Raw genomic sequence first — 12,531 nt, forward strand, 5'->3', positions numbered from 1 at the left:
GCTCCACAATCGCTACACAGAGCCCCACACGGGGCTCAAACCCACGAACTGGGAGATCATGACCTGAGCTGAAATCAAGAGTCGGTCGTTGAACCGACTGAGCCACCCAGGCACCCCCAAATAAACTTTAAAAGAAATAAAAAAGAGTTTAGCTCATTTGATTGAGCTCTTAGGAGGTACCAGGCATTGGAATACCTTTTGTATTGATATTACCCTTACCTGATAAAGCAAATAAATAATGGTAAATAGTTGAGGCACCTGGCTGGCTCAGCCAGTAGAGCACGAGGCTCTTGATCTTGGGGTCATGAATGCAAGCCCCATGTTGGGTGTAGAGATTGCTTAAATAAGCTTAAAAAACAAAGGGTAAAAAGCCATACATAGCGAAAAAAGGAATTGAAGAAGTTGAAATGATAGAACATAAGGTAAGAAAAAGGCAAATGAACCCTACTAAGATAAGGTAGTCGGGGAGTCTGGCTGGCTCAGTCAGTGGTGCATGCAACATGCAACTCTCGATCTTGGGCTTGTGAGTTCAGGCCCCACGTGGGGTGTAGAGCCTACCTAAGGGGTACCTGGGTAGCTCAGTTGGCTGAGTGTCCGACTCTTGATTTTGGCTCTGGTCATGATCGCGAGGTTTGTGAGTTCGAGTCCCACGTCAGGCTGTGTGCTGGTGGTGTGGAGCCTGCTTGGGATGCTTTCTCTCTCTCTCTCTCTCTCTCTCTCTCATAAATGAATGAATGAATGAATAAATAAACTAACATTAAATCACATAGGCCTCCCTGAAGAATGCTGTCCATTATCTTCTGAGAGTCCTGTTAAAAATGCAGATTCTGGGGGCACCTGGGTGGCTCAGTCAGTTTAAGCGTCCGACTTCGGCTCAGGTCATGATCTCACAGTTCATGAGTTCGAGCCCTGCATCGGGCTCTGTGCTGACAGCTTAGAGCCTGGAGCCTGCTTCAGATTCTGTGACTCCCTCTCTCTCTGCTCTTCCCCTGCTCATGCTCTGTCTCTCTCTCCTTCAAAAAGAAAGAAAAACATTAAAAAAAAAAAAAAAAGAAAGAAAGAAAAAGGGGCATCTGGGTGCTCGGTCTGTTGGGCATCTGACTCTTGGGTTCAGCTCAGGTCATGATCTCACAGTTTCATGAGTTCAAGCCTCACATTGGGCTCTGTGCTGCCAGGGAGGAGCCTGCTTGGAATTCTCTCTTTACCTCGCTCTCTGCCCCTCCCCCCATTCATGCTGTCTGTCTCTCTTAAAATAAATAAACCTTAAAAAAATTTTTTTAAAAAGAAAGAAAAAAAATTGTTTTAACTTAAAAAAAAAATTGTGTCTTCAAAAAAAAGTTGTCTTCTTTTGGGGTGCCTGGGTGGCTCAGTTGGTTAAGCATCCAACTTTGGCTCAGGTCATGATCTCATGGTCTGTGAGTTCGAGCCCCGCGTCGGGATCTGTGCTGACAGCTCAGAGCCTGGAGCCCGCTTTGGATTCTGTGTCTCCCTCTCTCTCTACCCCTCCCCCGTTCATGCTCTCTGTCTCAAAAATAAATAAACATTAAAAAAAAAAGTTAAAAAACAAATAATCATTCCTTTCAGAGACTCCTTATCATGAGTTCTGGGATTCCTTCCAGCCTACGGGTCTGGGGGTGAACGCCCACTGGGGGCGTCCTCCACGCAGAACACTTTGGGACCATTTGATCCTCTCCCACCAGCAGCTCAGTAAGGTTGTCCTGTGTGGCCATGAAAGAAAACCCTATGTGGAATATCCCTGGGAGCTCCAGGACCACCTGGGAGGACCTGGGGAGAAGCAGAATTCAGAGAGAGCTGTGGCATTGGGTTGGGCACCCCAGCACCTAGGACACCTCTGTGACAGAGCTGATACCCATTGATGATGCCGCCAATCACACTTTGCGTCTCCCCGATGACGAGAATGAGAACCAGAATAACTCCAAGGACGTTCCAAGGACAATGGTTCAAGGGACCGCTGCTCTCTCTAATCCCTTGAAAACTGACTATCTTGGATTTTACCTCTGAACCCGCCCACTAGCCACATGGGAATGAGCCCGTTTTCAAGGTGGAGGATTCTTCCCCAGACCCCGTCCCTTCCAAATATCCGACCCAGGGGCCTCCATCAACCTGCCTAATGTGGTCCTACTCTCATCCAACTTCTTTTGCCCGGATCCTGACACCCTCTACTTGTCCTAGGTCCTCCATGGAGCAACCGGCCATCTCACCATCCCAGGAGCCAAGAGGCAGCCCCAGCTGTGCGGGGTGAGGTAGGAGATGCTCACTGAAGTAGGAATGGGGCCTGCGTTCTCTCAGACGACTATGAAGACAAGGGAGAACTGAGGTAACAGTTCTAGACACTGTCAATACTCTATTTCAGGTGTTCTTGTGTCATGCAAGCTTCTGTGGGCTGACCTGTGGTCTGTAAGCTCTGCGTGAGCCAGGATCCACATCTTTCTTCTTGTCTTTTCTTTTTTAAAGTTTATTCATTTAGGGGCACCTGGGTGGCTCAGTCGGTTAAACGTCCAACTTTGGCTCAGGTCACGATCTCACAGTTTCTACGTTTGAGCCCCGCAAACTGTTAGCTGTGCTGACAGCTCAGAGCCTGGACCTGCTTCAGATTCTGTGTCTCCTTCTCTCTCTGCCCCTCCCCAGCTCACACTCTGTCTCTCTCTCTCTCTTTCTCTCAAAAATAAATAAATATTAAAAACTAAAGAAAAAATGTTTAAGTTTATTTATTTAGAGACAGAGAGAGAGAGGAGAGGGGCAGAGAGAGAGAATCCCAAGCAGGCCCTGCACCGTCACCACGGAGTCCGATGGCAGGGTTCGAACTCACAAACCATGAGATCGCGACTTGAGCTGAAACCAAGAGCCGGACGCTTAACCAACTGAGACACCCAGGCGTCCCACTGGGAGCCACATCTATCTTGTTCAGTGCTGTATCCTCTGACCCCAGAACTATGCCTGGCACAAGCAGGCACTCATTTAATATGTGCTGCATGAGAAACAGCCTGGGATCAAAACTATTGTTTAAAACATTGGCTCTGGGGGCGTCTGGGCGGCTCAGTCAGTTGAGCGTCTGACTTCAGCTCAGGTCACGATCTCACGGTCTGTGGGTCTGTGAGTTCGAGCCCCACGTCAGGCTCTGTGCTGACAGCTCAGAGCCTGGAGCCTGCTTCGGATTCTGTGTCTCCCCCTTTCTCTGCTCCTCCCCGTTGCGCCCTCTCTCTCTCTCTCTCAAAAATAAATAAACATTAAAGAATGTTTTAATAAAAATAAACAAATAAAACATTGGCTGTGGTCTACATTCCAAATACCTAATTACCTTCATGGTGACAGCTGGCACTCACATAGAGCCGACAGTGCCCCGGGCACTCATTCACTAGATGGCTTCAAAGCAACCTGTAAAGCAAGTCTTGTTATCCCACTTGCTGGATGTGGAAACTGGGTCTCAGGGTGTGACTTGCCTAAAGTTTCATGGAGATTAAGAACTGGGGTTTGCAAAGAAAGGCTAGGGGATCCCATTGTGTCTTTCTGTTAACACATGTTCGCTGGGATACGACCCGGGTCCAGTTCCTACAGATACATTCTTCTACGAATTTATTTTGTATTTATTCTGTTCTGAGTCCCCTCTCACCGGGTGGACCCCCATGGAAGCAGCCAGGCTCAGTGCTCCCCCGGAGTTGGGTTACTGTGGACAAGTCATTTGACTCATCCTATTAGCTTCTTCAGAGAATTTTTAGAGTCCCCATTCCCCAAAGAGATACTGTGAATGTAAGGGGGAGAGAGAGATGAAATTGAATATTATTCATAGTGAAGTTTTATACGCTCATAAAAATGAGGTCTTCAGATGTGACCGAGTAGTGAACTTAAGAATACAAGTTAAGTAGTTTTTAAGACTTGCCTTCGAACCAAGATTTGACCATAGCTCCAATCCTCTCCTATGGACAGGGCCAACTGGCCATTTCAACACACTTTCCAAGTAGACTAGAATGAGCTAGAAACACCCTATATTTAGAAAGTATTTTGGGGCACCGGCTGGCTCGATTGGTAGGGCATGCAACTCTTTTTTTTTTTTTTTTTTTAATTTTTTTTTTAACGTTTATTTCTTTTTGGGACAGAGAGAGACAGAGCATGAACGGGGGAGGGGCAAAGAGAGAGGGAGACACAGAATCGGAAGCAGGCTCCAGGCTCCGAGCCATCAGCCCAGAGCCTGACGCGGGGCTCGAACTCACGAACGGCGAGATCGTGACCTGAGCCGAAGTCAGACGCTCAACCGACTGAGCCACCCAGGCGCCCCAATAGGGCATGCAACTCTTGATCTCCAGGTCATGAGTTCACACCCTACGTTGGGCAAAGGGTCTACTTAAAAAAACAAATGCAAGTAGGAAGTATGTTCATATTGATGGAATATGTGCGTGTATGAGTGTATTCAATTTCTTTAAATCATTATGAAAATTAATTTCGGATGTATACAAATGTAGAGAGACTAGTATAATGAATCCCATGAACTCATATGAGATTCAACAATCATCAAATTCATGGCTAAGCACCTTTCATCTAACCCCCTCCTTTTCTCCCTCCCCATATTATTTTGAAGCAAATATTAGAAAGCATATTTCTTACATAAATATTGTAGTCTATATCTCTGAAAGAGAGGGGCTTCCTTTCGAAAAATATAAAACAGCTAAAACAAAATAAAAATAATTCCTCTTATCGTCAAATATCTAATCAGAAATCCACCTTCTCTTTGTATTTATCATACGTTTTTTTAGGTTTGTTTAAACTGGGATCCAAATAAAGTTCCCGTATTGCAACTAACTGATGTCTTTTAAGTCTCTTTAGATGAGACTTTCCCGCTCTTTATTACACTCTTGCAATTTATCTTGTAGCCGAAAACCTAAATGATCTTTTAAAAGCCTCTAAATAATTAGTATTATCCTGAGATCACATGTTGGTCTTAAAGAAAAACTGTATCAATTAAGAGAAGACAATCATCCATGCTTTCTACCTCCCTTTTGTAGTCAAACATGGATTCATTCACAAGGTGGTCATCAACAAAAAGATACATTACCTTGTAGTACACAGGCGTCCCTGCTTAAGATAATTTTTAAATTGTATAAACCAGTTTTTAAGCCATGGAAATCCTATAGAGCTACTCCTTTCATTCGCGGTTTCTAAAAGGAAAAATAAAGTCCCCGAGCACATTGTATATGAAAGAACAGCATACAGAGCTATGGCAAGGGCGAATACCCAGGGCACAGGGCAGAGAGTGTTCTGCGTGGATAAGAGCATGAAAGTGCATAGAGATTAGCTGCTCTTTATTACGGGGCTCAAGGCTTCCAGAAACATGAAAGTTTAAAGATACCTGGTTGCTATGGCTGCACAAACTAAAGAGAGACAATCCTCCTTTACCTACAATGTAAGGAAGAGTTTAAGGGGCTGCTTTTATCTCCATAATTGCTTTAATTTCCCATTACCCACTGCGGGAGGAGAACGAGCGGAGCTCCTGCCGCTAACGGGCCTTGGCTGAAGCCCTGGGGTCCCAGGGATGAGCCTGGGTGGGGAGGGGAGGGAGAGAGGACCTTCTCTCCCTCCTGTCTTCTCTGGGCCCTTTCACCCCTTGCCCTTTGAGTCTTCCCAGGGTACACCCTGCCCCGAGAGGGTGTTTCCGGGCCGAGAGCAGAGCAGCTGGGCCTGGCGTTTGGTCAGAAGGGACTGGGTGTGGACTGTGGTCTGGATGACGCGAGGGGCGCCTGCCCTGGGCACGGAGCCAGGCTGAATTATTTTTCTGGCTATTGTGGGTCTCAATATACATTCCTGCCTCCCTGTCCGGGTTGGAAATTCCATTGCGCTGAGCATGGTGTGTGTGAGCACGTGTGTGGTATGAAGAGCATGTAGGGAGAGGCTGGAAGGACCCGGGCTGGTGGCTTTCCCAGCCCTCAGCTCCCAGCCAGGGTGTCGCCCCTTTCAGGTAGAGCAAAGAGGCCCTCAGTTCCCTCCAGGCCACCTTGGCGGGGCGGGGGGTGTGTGTGGGGGGGCAGCGTCAGCTTGACATTGAGTGGAAAAATTACAACACTAACAGGCCTTGATGGAAGGCTCCCGACCACAGCCTGGCATTTGCTATGCATTGTTTATCCTCCTTGCAACTCCCCCCCTGGACGGGAAAGGCCTGGAGGGGACGCAAGGAACGGGAGCGGGAGCTGGGTGAGGCCAAGCAACGCGCTCGAAGTGAAGCCGATGAGCGCATTTGGCTCCGGCGCTGCGATTCTAGGCAAGTCATTTGGCCCCTCGGAGCCTCGGTTTCCATAGTTGCAAAGCGGAAATAATAGAAATACCCACCTGGAGAAGTTAATTCAAAGAAAAGATGAGCTAATGCGTGGAAGGTCGCGTGATGAACTAAAGCACTATCCAAAAATAAGGTCAGGAGGTCGGAAAGGAGCTTGCTCGGCCCAGACCCAGGTGCTCTCCTAGTAACAAGGCACAGCTTCTTGGATGAAATACTTCCGGTCGGTCAATTAGGTTATCTCTGTAAGAATATCTTGTGTCTTTGCATAACATTCAAGATTTTCATATTATGTTTTATTTACTTATTTTTCTTTTATTGGGGGAGGGGCAGAGAGAGAAGGGAGAGCGAGAAGCCCAAGAATCTCCCTCCCAAGGGGGAGAGAGAGAGAGAACCCCGACTCGCGGCTCACTCTCATGCACTGTGAGATCAGGACCTGAGCCAAAATCAAGAGTCAGATGCTTAACCGACTGAGCCACCCGGTAAATTTGGGGGCAGAGGGAACAGCCTGAACAAGGACTGGAGGTGGGCTGGCCCCAGGTGAGGCTCAGAGTACGGGACAGGTAGCCAGGGGCCAGATCACGCAAGGCTTGGTGGACTATAATAAGCAATTTTTTTAATGTTTATTTATTTTTGAGAGACAGAGGGAGGGGCAGAGAGAGAGGGAGACAGAGGATCTGTAGCGGGCTCTGTGCTGACAGCAGAAAGCCCGACACCGGGCTTGAACTCATGAACCATGAGATCGTGACCTAGGCCGGAGTCGGACGCTTAACCGACTGAGCCACCCGGACGCCCCTTACTTTTGTTTTAAGCAATCTCTGTACCCAACATGGGGCTCGAACTCAGTACCAAGGGGTGCATGCTCTACTGACTGAGCCAGCCCAGTACAGGCTTCTTAGAGGGCGTGTGTGGACCAGTCTGATTTACGTTTCAGGGTCCCATTTACTGCTATGGAGAGGAAGGACAGGAGAGAAGCCGGGGGGAAAGTAGGCAGGTGAGAGAGGACGGAGGCGTGGGAGGGTGGCTGCAGTAGAAATGCCGAGGAGGCGCTTTTGAAATATTTTCTGGGTAAGGTCGACAGGACTTGGTGACGGATGGGGGGGCAAGGGACGTGTGGCATCAAGTCCCCATGAAGTCCAGGGCAGGGTTATTTCCCCGATAAATACAGTGTGGTGCTGTAAGTGTATTTCCCTCATGATTTTTTTAAACATTTTATTTTTAACAGAATTTATTTATTTGTATTTATTTATTTATTTATTTTAAAATTTTATTTATTTTTTTATTTAAAAAAAAAGTTTTTTTGGTATTTATTTATTTATTTCTGAGACAGAGACAGAGCATGAGCAGGGGAGGGACAGAGACAGAGGGAGACACAGAATCAGAAGCAGGCTCCAGGCTCTGTCAGCACAGAGCCCCACGCGGGGCTCGAACTCACAAACCGTGAGATCATGCCCTGAGCCGAAGTCGGTCGCTCAACCGACTGAGCCACCCAGGCGCCCCAAATTTTATTTATTTTGAGAGAGAGAGAGAGCACACGAACGGTGGAGGGGCAGAGAGAGAGGGAGAGAGAAAGAATCCCACGCAGGCTCCGTGCTGGTTTGACGTGGGGCTCGAACCCATGAACCACAAGACCATGACCTGAGTCAAAACCAAGAGTTGGGACGCTCAGTCGACTGAGCCGCCCAGGTGCCCCATAGTTACATTTTTTTCTCTAGCTCACCTATTGTAAGAATACAGTGTATAATACATATACAACACACAAAAGATGTTAACTGACTATTTATGTTACCAGTAAGCCTTCTGGTCAAGAGCGGGCTATTACTGGAGTTTTGGGGGAGTCAAAAGCTATACATGGATTTTCAACTGCAAGGTGGTCGGCATCCCAACCCCTGTGTTGTTCAAGGGTCGGTCAACTGTATTCATAAAGTGCTTCTACGCCGTCATGTTTTCGAGGGATTTGACTCTTCCTGGACAATCCAGGCTCCTGTATGAGCGGCCATCCTAATTGTGGACACAAAGTCTCTGGGAGAAGTCCTGTAACCAAACGCCTCACAGGGGAGTCCACTTTCGCTCAAACAGCAGTGACAGGGCCCCACCCCAGCCTCTGGGTGGGCGGCACTGGGAAGGAAGGGAAGATGTAGATAGACTTCCAACAATTGTCTTCCTGGTCTTGCCCAAATCTGTTTACTTCAATCACTATAAAACCCAGGTGCAGGAACTCAGGCAAATAAGGGGAGAGAGCGGCGCAGGAGGAAGCGCCCTTGACCTCTCCAATCAAAAAGAACGCTTCTCCCTTTGCTGAAATGATCCTTTCGCGAGCAAGGGGCACGCGCTGGCGAGGATGCTTACCAATCAGATCCCTGGCTCTAGAGCTGCCTGGTGGTTCACGGTCAGCAACGTCAGGGCAGAGGGCTTCGTTTCTTTATCTCGAGGCCCTGGCTGCTCTCCTCACTCGCTCGGCAAAGAAAATGCCTCCGTGCACTAGGCGCTGACCTAATGCTTGCAGTTAAAGCAGAGAACAAGACAGGGATTCTGGCCCCATGAAGCCCAAACGGATGAAAAAAACTCCCAACAGATTAAGAAGTAAAATATAAGGGGGGGGCGGGGAACCGGGTGGCTCAGTCGGTTAAGCTGCCGACTTTGGCTCAGGTCATGATCTCACAGTTTGTGAGCTCAAGCCCCGCGTCAGCTCAGAGTCCGAAGCCTGCTTCAGATTCTGTGTCTCCTTCTCTCTCTGCCCCTCTCCTCCCCTCCACGCTCTCTCTCTCAAAAATAAACATAAAAAAAACTTTTAATAGGGAAGTAAAATATAGGGGATGTTGGATAGTTAACAGTTTTCTGGGTGGAAATGAATGAGGGAAAAGACATTGAGAGCGGCATTGTGGGCACAGAACGGGAGGCTTCACTGAGGTCCCATTTGAGGACAAACCCCAAGGGGGCGGGGGAAGAAAAAGATTCAGGAAGAAAGAATAAGGTACAGAATTGCAGGAGCAAGACAGAACGGGAGAGCCGCAGCTGAGGTCGGGAGGACTACAGTGAGGAGAGACACAGGGACGCAGGTTTGAAAGACACTCACGTGATTTGTCTTCCTCTTCTGATTTTTTTTTCAACTTTTTTTTTTATTTATTTATTTATTTTTGGGACAGAGAGAGACAGAGCATGAACGGGGGAGGGGCAGAGAGAGAGGGAGACACAGAATCAGAAACAGGCTCCAGGCTCCGAGCCATCAGCCCAGAGCCTGACGCGGGGCTCGAACTCACGGACCGAGAGATCGTGACCTGGCTGAAGTCGGACGCTCAACCGACTGCGCCACCCAGGTGCCCCCCTCTTCTGATTTTTTAACAGGATCGCTCCATCTGTTACACTGAGAACGGACTGCAGGGAGCCAGGGTGGAAGCAGGAGGCCGTCTGGAGGCTTCTGTAGTAACCCGGTGGAGAGAGCATGCGACCGGGAGTCGGAACTAAAAAAGCAGTGCCTTTCAAATCAAAACCACGATGAGTTACTGCCTCATACCTGTTAGAACGGCGACTGTTAACAACCAAAACCACACCCAGAAAACACCAAGTGTTGGCAAGGACGCAGAGAAATTGGCGCCCCGGTGTCCCGCTGGTAGGAATGCGACAGCGTGGCAGTTTCTCAAAATATTAAAAATAGAATTATCGGATGATCTAGTAATTCCACTTCGGGGCATACATCGGAAGAGTTGAAAGCAGGGTCTTGGAGAAATATTTGTACATCCGTGTCCATAGCGAAGGGGTTCAGAACACGCACCATGAAATACACATTAAGAATTATTTGTTGTTGTTGATTTGAGTAAGCTCTACACCCACCGTGGGGCTTGAACTCACAACCCCAAGTTCACACGCTTGAGAGTCATACGCTCCATCGACTGAGGCAGCCAGGCGCCCCTGATAGAAGATTTATTTTGAGGGGTGCCTGGGTGGCTCAGTTGGTGAAGCGTTTGACTCTTGACTTCAGCTCAGGGCATGATCTCATGGTCCGTGGGATCAAGTGTGGGGCCTGCTTGGGATTCTCTCTCTCTCAAAATAAATAAATAAAACTTAAAAAAAAATTATTTTGAGCTGAAAGGAATTGGAAAAAAAAAAAGGGGACACAGGAAAAACTGCCCCCCACCCCCCTTACAGGACAGGAGGGCAGGACAATGCTTGATCATCAGAGACACCTCTAGACTCTAGCTCAGAAATAGCACCAGAGGACTCCACATAACAAACCCTATTAGGTAACCTTTATCCTCACTCTCTCCAAATATTTACCTTCCCACAGTTTGCTGCCCGTAGAAGCACATAGTCCTGGTGCTTTGTCTTGTCACTTCTCTATCAGATTCATTGTTCTTTTGTTCGATGCACTACAAGCCCAAGTCCTAATCGCCCCTTTGAGTTCTCTGGTGCACATACACTCATGAAGAAACCATTCTCCTCCTATTAATCTGTTTTGTGTCAGTCCACTGTGCAGGGCGCCAGCCAGAGAACCTCAGAGGGTAGAGGGAAAAGTTCATTTGCTCCTCCCCTACAACGGCAGCATTACTCGCAACAGCCAAACATGGAAACACAAGTGCGACACCAACAGAATGGATAAACAAAAAATGTATGTACGTGCGACGGAATATTATTTGACCTTCAGAAAGGGCATTCTGACACAGGCTACGACGTGGATGAACCTTAAAGATATTATGCTAAGGGAAGTAAACCAGTCACAAAAAGCCAAAGATCCTATTTCACTGATGCGAGGCATCTAGAACAGTCAGACTCAAGGACAGAAAGTAGAACGGTGGTTTCCAGGCACTGGGGAAGTGGGGAAAGGGGAGTTGTTTAATGGGCACAGAGTTTCAGTTTTGCAAGATGAAAAAGTTCAGGAGATTGGTTGCACCACGGTGTGAACGTACTTAACAACACTGAACTGCACACTTAAAAATGGTTAAGATGGTAAGTTTTATGGTATGTGTATTTTGCCACAATTTTTTTTTAAAAAAAAAGCCATGCTTTTATCTATTACAAGATAAAGTGGTTCAGGAACCACTGACTTAAAACCAAGAGTTGAACACAACTGACGGGAGTCACCCAGGCACCCCCACTGTTCCTAACTTCTTTTGCGTCCTCCTATAAATATTCTAAATGTAAACATATCCCATTATTTATACTAACCATAGCACTGCACCTTGCTTTCTGTTTTCACCTATTATATTCTGGAGACTGGTCCACATCAATACATGCTGACCTGTGCCCCTTTTTAACGCCACTCGCTGTGTCAAACCATTGCACAGATGTACCGTATTTATTTATTTAGCTAGTATTCTCTTGGACATGTAAGTTATTTCCAAATGTTTCCTATTGCAAAAAGGGCGGGAATGAATATCCTTCTACATGCTTCTGTGGGCGCAGGTGCCCTACATCTGTAGAATAAATTCCGGTGAGAGAGGAGTCAAAAAGATACCCGATTTTCACTTTCAGGAGATACTGTCAACATTTTCTTCTGATGAGGCTATACCAAATTTACATTTACACCTAAACTGTAATGCATGCTTGATTGCCCACCTTGTCACATCTGTTCATAAAAAGCCCAAACGTTTCATCAGCCAACTTAATCTGGTCTACATCCCTCTTCCCTACACTCTGACTGCAGGTGGCTCTGGATTTACTTTCCTTGTTTTATATCCAAAACACAATTTCTGATTCTTATCCTTTAACCTCAGGACTCATGAGCAGCATTCCATCCCAGAAGGCTAGTAAATAGCCCTCAGTACCATCCCCTTTCCACCCCCTTGCCATAGGGGGGCAGCGGTCTGATGATTGAGACTTCTCCATGGAGATTCTCCCTTTACAACCAATAGTTCTGCAACATGAACCGGATTATGCTTGCGATAATCCAGATTACTCACTGTGCAATTCAAACTCCCCCATCACAACCCTCATGGCACTTAGTCACTTGGGAGCCTTGCCACACGCTGCAGATCCCCTCAACTGGAAGTAAATAAGGCCCCCCGAACAGTAGGTTGATAAAGAAATATTCTCAAATGCCATTTTATCCCAACGATCTGAGGGGCAGTGCCTCAAAGTGCCCTTCTTTGGTACAATCTGCCCTTCATGACCCCAAGCCTGTAGGTAGGAACTTATCCATAGTCTGAGCTGATCTTCAGGTCCTGCCATACTCGCTGCCCTGGGACACATCATGATCTCGCGTTTTTGTTGTTTGTTTGTTAAAGGCTATATCTTTAAGTAATGTCTATACATAC

General features: G+C 47.2%; 1 long non-coding RNA gene across 1 annotated transcript; it reads left to right on the forward strand.

Annotated features, from left to right (window-relative positions):
* Positions 1 to 1,798: 1,798 nt before the first annotated feature.
* LOC122206837 lies at positions 1,799 to 10,185 on the forward strand. Its single transcript, XR_006196587.1, has 3 exons — positions 1,799 to 2,062; positions 2,194 to 2,338; positions 9,626 to 10,185. It is a non-coding gene; the product is annotated as an uncharacterized LOC122206837 (long non-coding RNA).
* The last annotated feature ends 2,346 nt before the right edge of the window (positions 10,186 to 12,531 follow it).

This window comes from Panthera leo, chromosome E1, assembly GCF_018350215.1.
Source record: "Panthera leo isolate Ple1 chromosome E1, P.leo_Ple1_pat1.1, whole genome shotgun sequence".
Classification (NCBI taxonomy): Eukaryota; Metazoa; Chordata; class Mammalia; order Carnivora; family Felidae; genus Panthera; species Panthera leo.